This window comes from Rattus norvegicus, chromosome 1, assembly GCF_021556685.1.
Source record: "Rattus norvegicus strain SHRSP/BbbUtx chromosome 1, alternate assembly SHRSP_T2T, whole genome shotgun sequence".
Taxonomy (NCBI): Eukaryota; Metazoa; Chordata; class Mammalia; order Rodentia; family Muridae; genus Rattus; species Rattus norvegicus.
The window spans coordinates 150,511,488-150,528,949 of record NC_141534.1 but is presented as its reverse complement, the minus strand read 5'-3'; the positions used below and the strand labels follow the sequence as shown (position 1 = coordinate 150,528,949).

The window sequence follows — 17,462 nt, the reverse complement described above, 5'->3', positions numbered from 1 at the left end:
TGTTCCCTCTAGCTAGACTCTGGTCCTCACTCTAAACAAAGCCTTCCCTTCCATGTTCTACAAAATCTGGTCTAGCATGCCCAGACTTCTACAGTCCAACCAACAGGGTGTTCAGCAAGCATTCTCTAAGGACCTCGGCTGCAGAAGGCATAGTGGCGTTTTATAACAAACCAGAATAGTAGATGGTAATTCAAAAATCAAACTCCTAAAAGCCTTTCTGAGTACTTGGATGCTTAGAGCCTTGCTCTAGAAAAATCACCTCTCTAGCTTTATTTACACCATCCTTCCAGGACAGGACCCTTCCTTGAGGATACATTTAGCAGTTCCTATTTCTGCAGTTATTGTGAAAACAGGATCCAGGGGATGCGTCTTCCTCCAAAGGCTGAGGAGCAGCTAGAGCTGCTAAACCCTCAGAGTAGTCCTGAGTCTTTCTGGACATTCTATAGCTGCCTGGAACCATCTGAAAAGCATAGAGTGCCTGGCAGGCACCTCAAGATGCACACAACAGGCAGATCGTTGCCATGCAGATCCTGTGATACACAGGTATGCGAGCCGCAACTGAGGTGCTGAAGGAGTGTAAAGAACGAGGGGCACCTCTTAGAATCATACAAGCAAAGGAACTCCCCAAGCTCTTCTGGAAGAGCTGTTTAATGTGGCAAGACCAAACTGAATGCTGCAGTTTCTCCATGCCAGCCTGGTATGGAACACTTTGCAGGCCACCAGCTTGTGTCTGTCCTCAAAACATTCCTGAGAGGTCGCTGGAAAGAAACAAAACCAAATAAGAGCTGTCTAGATTGAGAGCCACCGAGTTCAGGCAGTGAACCTCTGAGGCTTGCTGCGCCAAGGAGTTGAGCTGGCTTGCTCGGACTCCTGTGCTAAATATTGTCATGTGTTTTCTTCATTCTCATCTGCCTTTCATCAAGAGAAAGTGCCCGGATATTGCAGAGCATCAGAATCAAGCAACCTTGTGTTTATTTGTGAACTCTGCTAGCTCACATTTCTTGTTATTCAAGATGCTCCCTTGTGGAAGCAAAGCCATCCAGATGAGCTGAACTCATGGTAGAGCCAGGATGGTGGCTAATATAATTCACCCTACCAGGAGGCTTCACCTATACCCACAAACCCTCCCTTTCATGGTTTTTCTCATGGGATTTCTCTGGTTTCTGTCTAAGCAAGACCCATTTCACATTCTGTTTTCTCTAGCTGCCACAGGTCTCTATAGGTTTTCCCTGGTCCTTGCTTCTGGCTCTCTGCTTGTCCATATCCTAACTGTGGTTCAAGTTCGGGTGTAATATTCCCTCTGTCTGCTGCCCAGCAGCTGCCGGTTGGATTAAACTCCTTAGTAATGATGTCCAGAACCTCAAAGTTCTTTTCTCAAGGGTCTCCTCTGTGTGTGTCTACAGTTCACATCCACCTTGCTTTTGGAGAGGCCCTAGGACATCTTGAATGGTCCAGGCCATCCCAGAGCCTGGTCCACAGCACTCTCAGAACCATAGAATACTTAGGCTTGGTCTCCTTGGATGGAAAAGGAGGCAAGTCCCATTATTTCTTCCCTGAGATCAGATAGGTTGAGCAACTAGCTTCCATGTCTCAGCAAGGAAAAGCAGGGCGAGCACTCAGCCTCAGGCTTTCTGCCCCCAAACCACACGCTCCCTGCCCTTGACCCACTCTCTCTAAGTGACTGGCATGTTTGACCTCAGGTATGAGAGGGTTTGAGCCTTGGAGTACCTAGCACTTATCATGAGGATAACCAAGGCATCCTGATGTGTGAAAGGCCCTCAGAGGGAAGAAAGAAACCCAACTGGGCCTGGGTAAGGGTGAGGCTGAGGCAGCTGAGGCTGATGCTGGGCTGCTCTGCCTAGCAGGACAGAAACAGCAGTGAGGTCACTCCACTCTCCAAGATAAGAGGTGTCCTGATCCCCCAACAGGAACCCTCTAATTTAAGGAATCTTGTCAGAGGGGAAGGCTCTGGAGTCAAATGTGTGTGTGTGTGTGTGTGTGTGTGTGTGTGTGTGTGTGTGTGTGTGTGTGTGTGTTGGAGCCCTAACTAAAGACTGAACTAAGGGGCTGGGATATGCCTCAGCACTTGCTGGCATGCAAGGGGCCCTGGGTTCCATTCCCAGAACCACATAAACTGGGCACGGAGATTCTACATCTACAATCCCAGCACTCAGGAGATGAGAGCAGGAAGATGGGCTACAAAGCCAATTTGAGACCGGCCTGGGCTATGTAAGACTCTGTCTCAAAAACCAGGAGTGAATTAAGGCAGACAAGGGAAATCAGTCTCACATTAGGGAGTGATGAGTGGGGCCAGAGGACATGAAGGCCACCCAAGGAAGTGATCTGTACAGTCATAGTCTCCCTGGGCTTTATGAAATCCTCCCACCCACATCTGGTCCTGCAAGAGTACCTGAAGAGTGTTTCTGCTGCTGCCGCCCAGTAGGCCAGACTTCCCACTGTCCCCTGCTCAGCCTATAGGGTGAGCATTCAGGAGCTCTGTGCTCTGGGCGGAAATGCTCTTGTTTGTCTTGCTGTTTCTACAGCATCTCAGCATCCCAGAAGTCAGCTGGGCCCAGGGCTAGGCCAGATGACTGTTCTAGTGATGCCTTAATGGGATATGAACGAGTGCCCCAGGTGGCACTGCCCTGGAAACTTTTACCTGCCTACCTTCCTGGGGACCAGGCAGCATCATGTACCAAGGGGGTTGTGAGTGGTGGTTCTCCCATCCAGGTGCTTATTCCACTGGCGTTTTGTCAAGTATTTCTGAAGTCCTACTTGCACTTCATTATGACAGACTCATTACACACCCCTCTGTCTTTCCAAGTCTTCCCCATGGCTGTTGTGAAGCTTTTGCAGCTGTAGAAAGAGAACATTGGGGTTGGGGCACTAACTCATCCAAAGTCAACCATCGAGGAAAGCAAGGTGGGGACTTTGAGTTGAGGTTTTTATGAATTCTGTAATGTCTATGGCCCCCCAAACACAAAAGGGAGAGAAAACCACAAGTTCCCAATTCTAAGGGCAAATGGGCAGCAGAAGAGGGGCCACATGTAGAGAGGATTGTGGGAAGGCAGAAGCCAAAGAGGCCAGTATTTGCAAGGGCCGTTAGAGCTTCCTGGGAGCTAAAGTTATGGTGGAGGGATGGGAACTCCAGGCCAATAGGAGAAGGTAGGACTGTCTGCTGGGAAGGCTGGGCTCTCCAAGCTGCCTGGCCCACTCCTGCAAGTCACCCTGGCCTATGGGCTCCCTCCCACCCCTCTGGGCCCTGCTGGCTTGTCTGTTGTGCCCTTCTTCTTGGCTCTGCCTCTAGAGCTATGGCAAGGCTGCTGTTATGAAATATGTGCTTGGATTTTCTGGAAACTTCTTGAAGTCGGAAAGAAAAGTCTGCCTGCTGGTTCCGACATGGCTTCCTTGCCATCATTGCCTCCCCGAGGAAGTAAACAGGTTTGAGCTCCAGAGAGCTGCCTGGGATACACTGCTCAGATTGTAGGGTGCCACCAGCCTGAAGTGTGGGCAGCCAGCCTGAGCCTGCATGCCCAAATGTTTGCCCAGGTGCCCTGGGCAGAACAGCCTGGGGAATGTGGGGGTGGGGTGGGGGCACTGTGGCCAGAGGAAGAGCCCTCGAGTATCCAGGCCAGGAAGCCAGATGTGTTTGATATTGCATCAAAAGTCCCAGAAGTCTTCCTGGAGGGCCCGAGCCCCGTGGTCAAGAAATAAGCAGCTTGGAGGCTGCCTGGCTCCCCACTGTGGGGCCACCATGCTTCACTTCATTAGCTGACAAAGCCACTCTCTGTCCTCACCAGCTACAAGCAGAGGAGTGTACAGCCTCTCTCCCAGCACCTGGGACCTTGGCCAGAGATGTCCTGAGGGTACCCTCTCTCTGCCTCTCCCAGAGGAGCAGCTATACCCAGCTGAGACAGCAGCTGCAGTCCCCTCCATCTGACAGTTGCTGGAGCTGCAGATTTTCCAGCAAATCTGGAACTCCAGAAATGTGTGTGAAATTTCTCAGTTGCTACAAGTTCTTACAAACAGCACCGTAGGCTGAGCTAACCACATCTGCAGGCCAGACTCTCCCTGGGTACTGAGTTAGTGACTACTGTTTTCAGCTTGCAGACACCCAGAGCCCTCATCTAACCACGGTCTCCATGTCAACAACAGAAAATGGAGGGAAGGGGAAGAATGATTGAGGGAGACACCAAAGTCCAAAGACAACAGAGCAAGTACTCTCCCACTCTCTATAAAGGAAGAAAATCGCTTCATGTGTTCAAGGACAGAGGAAGGCATTCAGGGCATCTCTCTCTCTCTCTCTCTCTCTCTCTCTCTCTCTCTCTCTCTCTCTCTGTGTGTGTGTGTGTGTCTCTCTGTCTGTCTCTCTCTCTCTTTCTCTCCCTCAGTCCCTCTCTCTCTTTCTCTCCCTCCATCCCTCTCTCCCTCCTTCCCTCCCTCCCTCTCTCCCTCTCTCTCTACTTCTTTCTCCCTCCATCTCTTCCTCTTCTCTTGGGTTTCTAGTCTTAGTCTATATCACTCCATTGGGTTGGTCAAAAGATATATCTAGAGCAGGTCTTCCTGTCTCTATTATCTCATTCTCTGCTCATACTTTTCTTTCTCTTAAATCCTTGGTAGACACCAGTGCCCACACCCTAAAAGGTGTTGACCAAGAGAGGCCAGCCAGTCAGTGCAGTTGGCCTTATCAATAGGGATCAATAGCAGCATCTCATGGGGAAGGAGGAAGGGGATTAGAGAAGGGGGAAAGGGGATGGCATAAGCTCTGTGGTCAGATAGTCTCAGATGCAGCCAATAACTCTTCACAACTGGCCGTGTGACCTTGAGAGAATTTCCAAACTTCCTAGGCCCTCATCTGTTAAACAGGACATCAGTTCCTTCTGGGTCACAATCACATGTGGAGATTAATGGAAAGTGCCTAATGTGGTTCCTGGAACAGATTATAAGCTACACTGCTTGTCTTAGTTAAGGTTACCATTGCTGTGGTGATACAAACCACGACCAAAGCAACTTGGGAAGGAAGGGGTTTATTTGGCTTACACTTCCAGATTATAGTCCTTCATGGAAGGAAGGCAGGACAGGAACTCAAACAGAGCAGGAACTTGGAGGCAGGAGCTGATGCAGAGGCCACGAAGAAGTGCTGCTTACTGGCTTGTTGCTCCTGGCTTGTTCAGCCTGTTTTCCTGTAGAATTCAGTACCACCAGCCCAGGGATGACCTCATCCACAATGGGCTGGGCCCTTCCCCATCAATCACTGATTAAGAAAATGCTCTTCAGGCTTGTCTACCTCCTGATCTTATGAAGACATTTTCTTAATTGAGATTCCCTCCTCTCGGATGACTTAAACTTCCGACAAGTTGACATAAAACTATCCATCACACCGGTTGTTGTTGCAAGTGATCTTGAAGTCCTCTTAAGCCAAACCTCTTCCCAAAGGCACAATGCCAGGTCTTCAAAAACACACATGGAATCCCCACTCAGGGGTCATCTGTGCCAGCTTCTTTCTTTACTTAGTAATGTGTGTGTGTGTGTGTGTGTGTGTGTGTGTGTGTGTATGTGTGTGTGTGTTTCTGTCTATCTGTCTGACTATATGTATGTATGTATGTATGTATGTATGTGTCTGTGGGTCTATATCTATGACTGTGTGTCTGTGTATGTCTGTTTTTGAATGCATGTGTGCACTGAGGCCAAGGGACAACATCAGCTGTCATTCCTCGGGTGCCATCTAACTTGTGTTTCAAGACTATTTCTCTAACTGGCTTTGGACTCACTAAGTAGGTTAGACTGACTGGCTAATGAGCCCTTGGATCCACCTGCCTGAATCCTATGTGCTGAGATTTTAACTGTATTACCACACCTGGACCTTTTTAATATGGAGTCTTAGGGATTGTACTCAGGTCTCCGTGCTTGTAAGGTAGATGTGCTAGTCTCTCTGTCCCTTTCTTAGCCCCTGAAACAGTCCTGGTCACATAAGGACTATCAGTTCTGCCATCAACAGTTCCTCATCTGAGCTGCTTTTCATTCTTTTCTCCTACTGTTTACCTTCTCCATTCCCCAAAACCCTTTTTTTGGGCTACCAAGTTCACCAATACACTAGTCAATAACTTTCCACAGAAGCCTTGTCCTGTTGGGCAGTGAGAGGCAGACCTGCAGATAAAGGTTGAGGAATTTGAGGACAAAGGGAAGCCATGGTTCTGGTTGGGTGTGGAGAAGGATATCATCCTGGAGATACTGGAGGGAGACTTGAGAGATTAGATCAGGGGAACAGGAAGTAAGGAGACGAATTCCAGAGACCTGTGGAGGACACTGTGATCAAGGAGGAACCAAGATTGAGCGTGTGGGGAGAGATCCAGGGAGTGACCTAGTTTGTTCAGGTTAGTGTTCAGGTCATCAACTGAGATTGAAAACAGCAGAGAGAGAGTTTGGCTAGTGGGGGTGATGCCTTGAACTGGGCAAAATGGCCTTAGCAGTGTGAGACAACCAGGACAAGTATAGTGAACCATTAGAATAACACTAGGCATCTCTATGGCCTGTCAGGAAAACTACCATGCATATCCCACCATTCTAGGCTCTGAGAGTCAGAATGAAGAGAATGAGGAAACTAATGGGTTCCAGAGCCCGGAACTAGTAAGTAGAGATATGCTGAATTTCTGACTTATCTAGCCTTGTCATGTGTGAGCTTCTCTATTCATTCAGCAGTCAAAGATACCTGCCCAGAGCGAGCCCCTCTCACCTGTACCTGCTGCCCCTGTGTGTGGCATGAAGGACGTGGAGTGTAACGAAGTGTGAGCTTCACAACTTGAAAGGTTTTCTCCTTATCGCCGGTTCCTCTTACCCTCTCACTCAGTTCCTAGCAGTCTAGCCTAGGCTCAGGAGAAAAGGCCCTTATACATTCTGACAAGAGCCAGGCACAGATGATTGAGAGATTGCAGCCACTTGGCAGGCACACACACACACACACACACACACACACACACACACACACACACACACACACACACACACAGAGAGAGAGAGAGAGAGAGAGAGAGAGAGAGAGAACTTTACAGATGGCAAATCTTGGAGGAGGAGCAGGAATTACCCAAGGCCTTCCATGACTATGAAACATGACCAGGTGAGGATGGAAGCCAATGTTGGGAAGCTGGCCACACATATATCTTTAGAAGGTATGCCACCAAGGCCTTTGCCCTACAGCCTTGCTAATGGGTCCTCACTTCACCCACTCTAGCCTATCGAGCAGCTGGTCAGTGGGCGTGGACTTCCTGCCCCTGTGAGCACTCTCCCTTTTGCAAGGGACTTGAAGCTGCTCTGGGCTTCTATGCCTGAGTCTTCCGCCCACCAGCCTGTGTCCCCCGCCAACACACGCCCTAGGATCCTCAGTGCATCTGGGGAAAAGGAGCCCAGGCCAGAAAAAAAAAGGCCATTAAAATAAGCAGAATGCCAGGATGGAGGGGGTGGGAACAGCTGCAGTCTCCTTCCTAAGCTTAGGCAGGTTACAACTCTGCCTGTTCCTTCCTCTCTGGGCTTTTCGGATGACCACAGACTCCATGGTATAAGAATGCTACTGAAAGCCACCCCCAGGGTGACTCACAGGCTGTGGCAGCCTAGAGAGGAATGTCTACTCACTTACTTCAGTTGGAGCTTTTTAAAGCCAGTGGAACCCGACCAGCAGCTGCACAAGGACACCCTTTATTTCCTGTGTCCCTACCCTACCTCAATGCCTGTCACTACAGGGTTTGGGTAGAATGAGGAGGTGACTCTCAGTCATCAGAGATGTTCAGAGATGCTGAAGCCTCCCTACTCATTCTAGAATCCAGCAAGCCACAGAACCCAGATAAGTGCAGCTTTTGTTAGGTGAGCAGGATACTAGAACACAGTGCACCACATGTCTAGATCTCAGTATTGGAAATGCCCTCTAAATCACCTAGTCTAGAAGCATTAATTGGGAAGTGACTTTAAACTGAAATATGGGTGGCATGAGGTCACGGCACAGAGACCTGTCATTAGCCCCTGAGTACATGGGGTTCTGACATTTACACCCCCTACAGGTTCTGGTCCTCTGGACTCCTTCTCCACTCCCCCTTCATGGTCTTTGTCTAGGGAGGACAAGTGTCCCCTCAAAACATTTTTCCTGAACTGATTTTAGCTTCGTTGAGTCTAGTACACCATACATTCCAAGCTTTAATATTCTGTGTTGACTTTGGCAGTGAGTGAGAGACCAACAGGCCAGGGCTGAGGTGGAAAGTCTTGTAAGGGAGCTAGACAGAATCACCAGGCGGGGCCACATTAAGCCAGAGGAAATGGGAGAAAAGTGAGTCTAGAAGGCCTCATGCAAAGATGCATCTGATAATTTGTGACGCAAGCAGACATTCCAGGACCTGCTCTGTTATCCAGAGTTAGGAGATTTCCCTGATACACCCCTTCTACGCACCCCAGCTGCACCTCAGTCTGACCCTGTCCTGGGTGTGCACACCCTCTGCTACACCCACCTCATTCAGGATGCAAGGCTTCCTATACCCACCCACATGGATCCAAGTTTCCACACAGACCATTAATTTACTTTAGGCCAGACCAGGTGGCAGAAGGAGGGGAAGACCAGGGGAAGATCATCAAAACACATATTCTTTTTTTGTTTGTTTTCCTGATTCTTCTGTAGCATCAGACCCATAGGTATTCTGCTAGAGCTGGATGTGCCCCCACCCACCCCCAACACACATCTGCATAAACTCATACACGGGGATTAGAGTGTGACATACATCTTCAAGTCCATGTCAGCCACTTACTCTGCCCTCTCTTCTAGCTCAGTGCATTGGTCCTGCAGGTAGCCCAAGACACAGGTGTCTATATTTAGTCCCTTTTGTCATGTTCTCCATGGCACTCTGTGGCAATAATTTACTAGGTCACATGTTTTAATGGCTGATTGATTGTTGTTATCTACCCCCAGTAAATTACGAGCTCTAAGAAAACAGAAAACATGGATGCCTTGTTAGATATTGATTCCCTAGGACCAAATCTAGTGCTGATTCCCAAATGAGGAGTTGGAAGGTTTTGGAGTGAGACCAAGCAAAATTTAACCTTGACTCAGCTGCTTCCTTCCTGGCTATTGGACAGTCAACATACTGAGCATCATTCTTTCTCATGTAGTCAGAAGCAAAGTTACACACCAGACCGTGCAGCCAAGAGCGGATGGCAGTGCATGTAGACCAGATGGACAGAGCCTAGACTCTGATGAGGGCAGTAACTAGGATGCCTCCAATACTTCTCATGGGCTGCACCACACTGGTCCAGTCCTTATGATATTCTTTCTCATCCTTGAGTGACAGACAAGACCACAGCTTAACAGAGGCCCAGGGACTTGTCCAATGGAGACTGAGAAAATTACTAGATTTTTTTTTTCTCCTGACAGCTTTACTGAAGCGTAATTTGCATCTGTAACACCCTCCTTTAAAGTGTGTGATTAAGTAGTTTTGGTAGAGGGTCTCTCAACTGGCACTGCTATAATCTACTTTTAGGACATTCTGGGCCCCCAACTTAGCAGTCATCAGCTGTGGTCACTTTCCAATCACTTCTCTCCCAGCTGACTCCTATGTCTGTGATTTTTGTCAGGTGTGGACATTTCTGATAAATGCATCAGAATCAAACAAGATGTGGTCTTTCTGGTCTCTTTACTGAGCATGTTTTCAGGGTTCATCCTTGTTTGAAATGCATCAGCACGTTGTTCCTTTGTCTGGCTAGCTAATATTCTATTGTGTGGAAAGACCATACTTATTTATCCATTCATCCATTGATGGACATCTGCACTGCTTCAGTTCCTGGCTCTTGTGAATGATAAATGCTGTGTGTAAAATTTTACATGTAGATTTTCTCCCCCCAATGGGCAAAGATTTTGATTTCTCTTGAGTTTCCACGTAGGAGTAGACATTCAGGGTCCTGTGGTAACCCACTGAGCAAAAACCTGACTGTGTTCTGAGGTAGCTGCACGGTTTTCCATTTCTGCCAGCAGCAGATGAAGGAAGCCGATTTTGAACCCAGTTTGAACTTCAATGCTGGGTGGATGGATGGCCTCTGAGTTGTTTGTTTTGCTACACAAGTTATAGTTGCAGGTCAGGTGCTTGGAGCAGCTTATTCATAGGCTGACACCTGGGCCAAGCCTGTATTTGGAGCCTTTTCTCTTGATCTGGACCTTCACAGGGCCTGATTCTCTCTGGAGAGGTGGAGATTAACCTAAACCCCTCGTTATGGATGTATCTTTTAGGGGTGTTTTCATCCAGTGAGGATCAGTCCAGGGAGGGTGAACCCAGCATACCCTAACAGCTTGGAGTATGTCAGGGCAGAGCTGCTCAGCAGCTGTGGATGGCAAGAAGGTGACCCTAACTGAGCAGGTGGTGTGGCTGGCTGGTAGCCAGGTATGGCAGGTGGACTGCCAGCCCCACAAAGTGCCAGACAGCAACTTCAAACACTCTGATAACATTGCTGACCTAATGGTGTGGGATTGCCTTTAGATAGGAAGGGACTCCTGTGAAGGAGGGGTGTGGGAATTTGCACCCCAGAAGCAGTTGACCTTGATGTTATAACACAGAAACAAGACCAGGGTACAGCCTCTGAGGCAAGGCCAAAGCTAATTGTATCTGTGCTCTCAGGCTTCAGTCTTGGAAGTTGACTGTTCATCTGACCAGTGACACAGACAGACAGCCTTAGGGACTTTTTTTTCTGTGTTTGTTTGAGATGTAGTCTCATTTTAAAGGCCACTGTTAATCTGGAATTTGCTATATAGATCAGGGTAGCCTTGAACTAGGACTCTTTAAGCTACATCTAAAACTCACACCTCCCTCTTGAAGCTCACCAACTCCTGCCTAATGAACATCTATGCTCAATGGCTGTACCATGGATTCCAAGTGAGGAGAGACTTCTAGAAGCTCAGTGCTCTGCCTTTCTCTCAACAAGGGCTCTGTCTTCTGTTTCAGCCCTTAGTTGACCTGTTCCTTCTCTCTTCATCAACTGTGACTGTGACATAGCCAGTTGCTTGCCCTGCCAGTGATCTCAGACTTCCTAGGCCAGTAATTCTCTACCTTCAGCTTGGTAACTGGAGCAGATGTGAGAGACAAAGGAATCAGGGACACCTGGGGTTTCTTGTCCTCAGAAAGTTGTATATGGTTAAGAGTGATACTCAGTAGAGACAGTTGGGAGAAAGAAGAAACACAAGAAAGTGAGTTGTTTCTTGGTGTTTATCATTGAATCCACAAAAGCGGGGCTCAGTTAAAATATGTGAAAGTAGCAGGGTGGTGGTGCACACATTTATTCCTAGCACTTGAGAGGCAGAGGCATGCAGATCTTTGAGAGGCCAACCTGTTCTACAGAGCAAGATCTAGGACAGCCAGGGATACACAGAGAAACCCTGTCTGAAAAATCACTATACCTGTGTATATATCAAAGGAAGAAAGATATATAAATAGGTGGGAAGAAGTACCAGGCAGAGGAAACATTGAGTCAAGACAGAAACAAAAACCCTCAAGGGAGGCCTATTCCACTTACCTCTTGGTGAGGAATGATCACCCGGTTGTGACAACCACCTCTGAGCCATGGTATCTGGGAGGAGACAACACTAAGGCTTTGGAGTGAGAGTTGGATATAAGGATTGTGTACTGGAGTGACTCAGTGGAAAGACAGGTGGCTGGACGCTAGCCTGTATGGACCAGACTGGTCAGAGGAAGGGTAGGTAATGCAGGGAATTCATGGTGGGAGCTAGATGGGGGCAGTGATTCCTAATCAGGCTTGATGATATGTTTGGAGACTGTTAGCAGCTTCTTCATTCAGTGGCCACCTAGGACCAGACAATTATCTGAGACACACTAGGTGGTGCAAATTCCTTCAAGGTTAGGGGTCTGAGAGGGGAAGGTGACAGACAGTCTTGGATCCACCACAAGTCTCTCCAGTGCAGGGCTAGGGGCAAGAGAGGGAAACAATGAGGCGATGATGGGCCAGTGGCTGCTATCTTCACTCCCTGGGTGAGACCTTGGTCCACTGATCTGGGGAGCAGTAATTCTATTCTTCATCCAACAAGTTTTTTGCTCAGTGTCTGTACTGGGCCAGATCTCGGATAGCAGAGAGACAAAGAAAGTAAGACTTCCAGCCCTTTAGTAGTTCACTTAGCAGCATGGACATCTCATGCAATAACATCCCATAATAGCAACTGAAACAAAAGGCAAATGCTATTATAGGATGGAAGTGAAGAGGGAAGCTTTCGGTTCCTGTGACTTTTTCCAGGGAAGCAATGACTTCAGAACACCTTGACAACTTTGATAACTTAGATATGTAAGCACAGAGGGCCTTGGTAGGTTATGGATGAGCCTTCTGAGCAGGTAGGTCTAGGTGGGTCTACTTTAGGGAATAGAGGATGGCAGGTTTTTGAGGGGTGAGGCTGGGAATCTTTTGGGAGTCACATGAAGGTCCTCATGTGGTACTGACATTTTAGAATAATAAAAAACATAAGACCCACCATTGAGAATGTTCAAGGTGAGAGGTGAAAGGTGGCACAAAGGTCACATGGGATGAGGAAGGTTCAGAGTAGGAGGGACACCTGAGAATTTGTAACTGTGTTCCCTTTGTTTGATTTTGCTCCCGTCTTTGTTCTGATATGGATTCTAGCACACCCTTATAGATATCTGAGTAGCTGTGGGCATCGCCCTGTGGTCCACACCCTCTGCCTCTCTGAGCTGGAGAAAATGCCAGAGCTTGAACAACTAATTTGGAACCTAGGGTTCATGCTGTGTTCGCATAAACCACTTAACTTCTGAGATGTAGGTAAATCTCTCAAAGGCTTCTACAATAAAAGCCCCCTTCCCAGAAAACTTTTCAGACAGAATGTGAACTTTGAAATAATCTCTACTTTTAATCTCTTTCCTTTGCTTCCTTGGAGAATGAATGATAAGTAGCTACTGGGAGAGTGTTGTTCATCTCCCATGAAGCACAGCCCCTATTTATGTAACACAGAAAACTTGAGCCAGCCTGGCATTTCCTCTCCACTGCTTACTTTTAAACTGAGATGTGTTTTGGGGGGTTTTTTGTTTTTTGTTTTTGTTTTGTTTTTTGTTTTTTGTTTTTTTGTTTTTGTAAAAACCAAAAACCAAAAAGCGACGTTGTCCCTATTCTAAGTAAGTTCTTTTATGTCAACACATTTGAAGGGTTGTCTCCCCTCCCTTCATCCTTTGTCAGGACTCTGGAAATCAGACAAACAAGGTGGGGCTTAGCTTACTTTTAACCCCAAAGAAGGAGAAAGACTACGTGATGTTAACTTAGTCAGTTTATTTGATTTTGCTCCTATCTTTGTTCTGACGTGGATTCCAGCACACCCTTATAGACGTCTTAGTAGCTGTGGGCATCGCCCTGTGGTCCACACCCTCTGCCTCATCATCATGAATCTTCCCAGGTCATCTAGGTGACCCTAGGGTCCTGCCCTGAGATGCAGAATGAGTCAGAGAATCACTTCCTCTGTTTTTACAACATGTTAAGCATGAAAGACAATGGGGCCAATACTCACAGGAGCGGATGTAGAATAGGACAGAAGTCCATGCAGAAGACAGACTGTGCTTAATGGAAGAGTTGGGCTCTTCTAGTTGTCAGGAATCAATGTTGGCTGCCTTCAGTCAGCAGCAAACAGGCTAGAGATAATGGAAGACAGGGCTTACCCTGGAATCAAAAGCCGCCATAAAATGGGATTGGGGTCAGAATAAAAATGACCACGCGTGTTCAGTTGGTAAAAATTCTGGTCTAGTAGTTTTATTAATGGGAGATTCTTCCAAGTCTCTGTGGTAATTCTGGCTGCAGGAGGCAATCCTACAAACTCTCTTTTCTGAGGTCTGAACAGAGTGCAGACTTTGCTCAGGGTGAAGTTTCTCGTGCCCCAGAACCCCTAAGAAAGTGCCTGGCTCGGTTTCAAAGCATAGATCTCAGAGTGAAAGGTGGGGTACCCTGGGAAAGAGATGGAAACAGGGAGATTAGATTAAAAAAAAAGGTCAACACATTCTGAAGGCACCTCTGATCTCTAATCTTGTGTCCCCACCTCACCTCCCAGGCTCAGACACAATGGTGTCTGTGTGCACTGAGTGGCTAAATGATGAACAGGTTGGGTTTTATGGGCCCCACATTTTTGTAACAGTTGAACATGAACAATTTCTTTTTGTTCAATATAATACGTAAAACATGTGATGACCAGAATTGAGGTTGCATTTCATTGAAATTTCTCTGAGACCTTTGAATAAATCAAGGGTTCCATGTAGCCTCCACTTTCTTTTTTATGCCTACTTTGCATTGGCAAGTGACTAAGTGCTCAGAGTGGAGTTTCTTTTTTTGAGGCAGTGTCTTGTGGAGCTCAAGTTGGTCTCAAACTTGTTATGTAGCCAAGGGAGACCTTGTACTTCTGAATCTCCTGGCTCCATTTCCTAAGTGCTGGGGTCATAGACATATGCTACTATATTGCTTTATATGGAGTTAGGGATTGGACCCAGTGCTTCATGTGTGTTAGGCAAGCAGTCTGCCTACTGAATTATGCCTCTAGACCACAAAGCTATATTTTGATGCACTCATGCATGGTGGAATGATTATATCACAGTAATTAACAGCACTATCACCCCAGATGGGGTAAGGGGAATCTGAGGAACAGGCACAAAGCTACAGTAGGCAGGAGGAATACTTTGGGCATTAGTAGGTGACTTCTGATTACATGTATATTTCAAAATAACTGAAGGAGAGGATTCTAAATACAGCTTCAGAGACTTAATTGCCATGGCAAACAGAATCAGGAAAAGGCTGGAGTCGGGTGATTCTGGTCACCCATCCTCTGGATTTCTGCAGGCTGTGGGTAAACCAGTGAGGACAGCCCTAAGTGACAATTCCCTCTTCTCTCTGCTAGGGTACCCCTCCCCTCTCACAGTGAGGAATAACTTTTTCCAAAAGATGCTTCTGGAAGGTCTTGGGCAATGCAGTCAACTTGGTTTAAACTTGGGCCAGCTTCCTGGACCTTTGCTCAGCTCAGGAAATGTAGCCAGAGCTGGAGGCAGGGACTATGCTTGCTCCTTGGCCACCATTTCTAGCTAGGAACCCAGGGGCTGCTTCAAGACTTGGTAGATGTTCTTACATTTCACTCTTGGTACCTTCTCACAGGCAGGAAACTTGAGGCTGGCCTGTATTACAGTCAGTGTTCTGACTTCCGAGGCCATAACTCCCAGAGTGTCTTGTTTTCAGTAATTATGAACACCAGTCATTGCTCTGAACATTCAGAGAATGCAGTGTGCATGTGTGTGTGTGTGTGTGTGTGTGTGTGTGTGTGTGTGTGTGTGTGTGTATGTGTGTGTGTACAAGTACTTTCCTAAGCTGACTCCTCCCCAACTCTTGACTTTTGGGACAGGATCTCACTACATAGCCTGGGCTGACCTGAAATTTACAATTCTCCTGCCTCAGCCTCCTAAATGCTGAGATTCTAGGTGTGAACAGCCATACTTAGCTATTATCTGAAATTCTCCCAAACCATCCTGTAGGCAGAGTACACTAACCTATTTCTGTACTAGAGCGGAGCCTCAGCCAAGAAACATGAAGGAAGGTGGTGGGGAACATAGGGGAACATGGGAAAAATATGTCCACAAGGTAATATCATAAAGTAGTTTGAATAGTGCAGTTTAAAAGGAGCCCCTGGAAATTTCCCAGACTCACAGAGCTCCTGTGTGGCTCACACTGGGTACAAGCTCCTACCAATGAACAGGCAGAGTTCCTCCTCTCCAGTTTACTGAAGCTTTGCCATGTGCTCTGCTGGATGCTTTCCAGCCATGTGAGGATGCTCGTTCAATTCCCATGACCTCTCAGCTGAGGAACCTGGAGAACAGAGAGGCACAGACGCCAATATCACCCTCCTCCCAGCTCGTTATGTATGTGGTCTTATTTTCTGTGGCATCAATTATCCATAGTCAACCATGGTCCAAAACTGTCAAGGAGGAAATTTAGGAAATACATAATTCATTTGTTTAAAATTGAACAACACTACCACGAGTCGAGTGATGACATCTTAGGGCATCCCATTCTTTCCTGACCAGAACATTTCTTAAGTCATTGTATCTTCATTGTATTTGCCATCTGTCAGCCTCTTAGGAGCCATCTCAGTTACCTCTCTGTTGTCGTTGCATTAGAGTGTCTGTGTCCAAATGACCCCAAAGCTCCCTTTAGTGTAATGTGTGACACACTTTGGAGCTGTCTGTGGTCCCTGGCATCTACCAGCAGATGTAGCCTGTATCTCCCATGGACAGGCTGCTACTACACCAGGATCTGCCCAGTCTGGCCCAGTAAGTGGTGGAATGGATCTGATCCAAGAATGCCTACATTCGCAGCATCTTGACTGTCTATTTCAGTTTTCAGAGCAAAGCTACACTCTTCTTCAGTCCCCAGTGTTACTTTAAGGGAATTGTCTAGAACATCAATACCAAAACCACCATGTGGCACAGTATATATGTACACAACAACTGGCTATGACTTAGCATGAACTCCTGATGACACGTGCAGCAACAAAGATGCATCTCTGAAATGCACTGAGTGTGAGAAGTCTTGCACAAAGGGTCACATGCTGTACAATTCTTTGATGTGAGTTCTAGAAGAAAACCATGTGCTGTTCTCCAATACTCTCAACTGGAGAAATGGTTACCTTTTGTGAATAGACTAGACTGGGCACGGACCTGCAGGAGCTTACTGGAACAACAGCCTTGACCTGCCCCTGCACGGGGCTTTGGTTAATAGGCACAAGATGTTTGCCAAAGCTCAATACATCCTTCAGCTTTGTGTATCTCATACATGTAGATGAATTTTGAACTCTAGTGTACAATGTACATATCAAACTCCTTAGAGAGGTGGCGATTTCTTCGCTCTACTTGGAAATGCATTAAAGAACTAAGGTTGATATTTGAATAGATAGAAACATGGATAGATGAGTAGTTACATGAAAGGTCAAATAGAGCATGGTGTTGCTGGTAGCAGGGAGTTGTAGGTCAGTGAGAATCACTGTAATGTTCTTAAATGTTGCCTGTGTATTTGATCATTCTCACAGTGGAATTTTGTATTGATAAAGAAAGCAATTATGTGGAGCCCTGGTGTCTCCTGGTGGCCAGTCAAGGGTCCTGGGACTTGGAAGGAGCTTCTTCAGACAGGAATCTATGTCTTGCATTTTCCAGTCACAGCTCATGATTTTAAGCAAGTGCTAAGGTACTAAAGTACATGTTTCCCCTGTGTAGATAAGGCTGAGGCCCAGAGCCTTGTGATTTCCAGTCATGCCTTGCAAAAACTCATTCTCTTCCTGAGAATGTTGGCGTTTGTTGCATAGCCCAGGGCTTCAGGTCATACCTGAGAGATGGAAGGCAGGTAACACAATAAGCCAGGCTCTGAGAGAAGCAACTGGTTCTACTGTAGAACTCTTGCCTGCTGGCTTC

General features: G+C 47.1%; 1 protein-coding gene and 1 long non-coding RNA gene across 2 annotated transcripts in view; both read left to right on the top strand.

Moving 5' to 3' along the window:
- Positions 1 to 17,462, top strand: part of Cemip (cell migration inducing hyaluronidase 1) — a 153,802-nt gene that overhangs the window by 53,801 nt on the left and 82,539 nt on the right.
- LOC148007744 (uncharacterized) overlaps positions 1 to 17,462 on the top strand; it is an 83,641-nt gene that overhangs the window by 53,256 nt on the left and 12,923 nt on the right. The gene's annotated exons all lie outside the window — the stretch shown is intronic.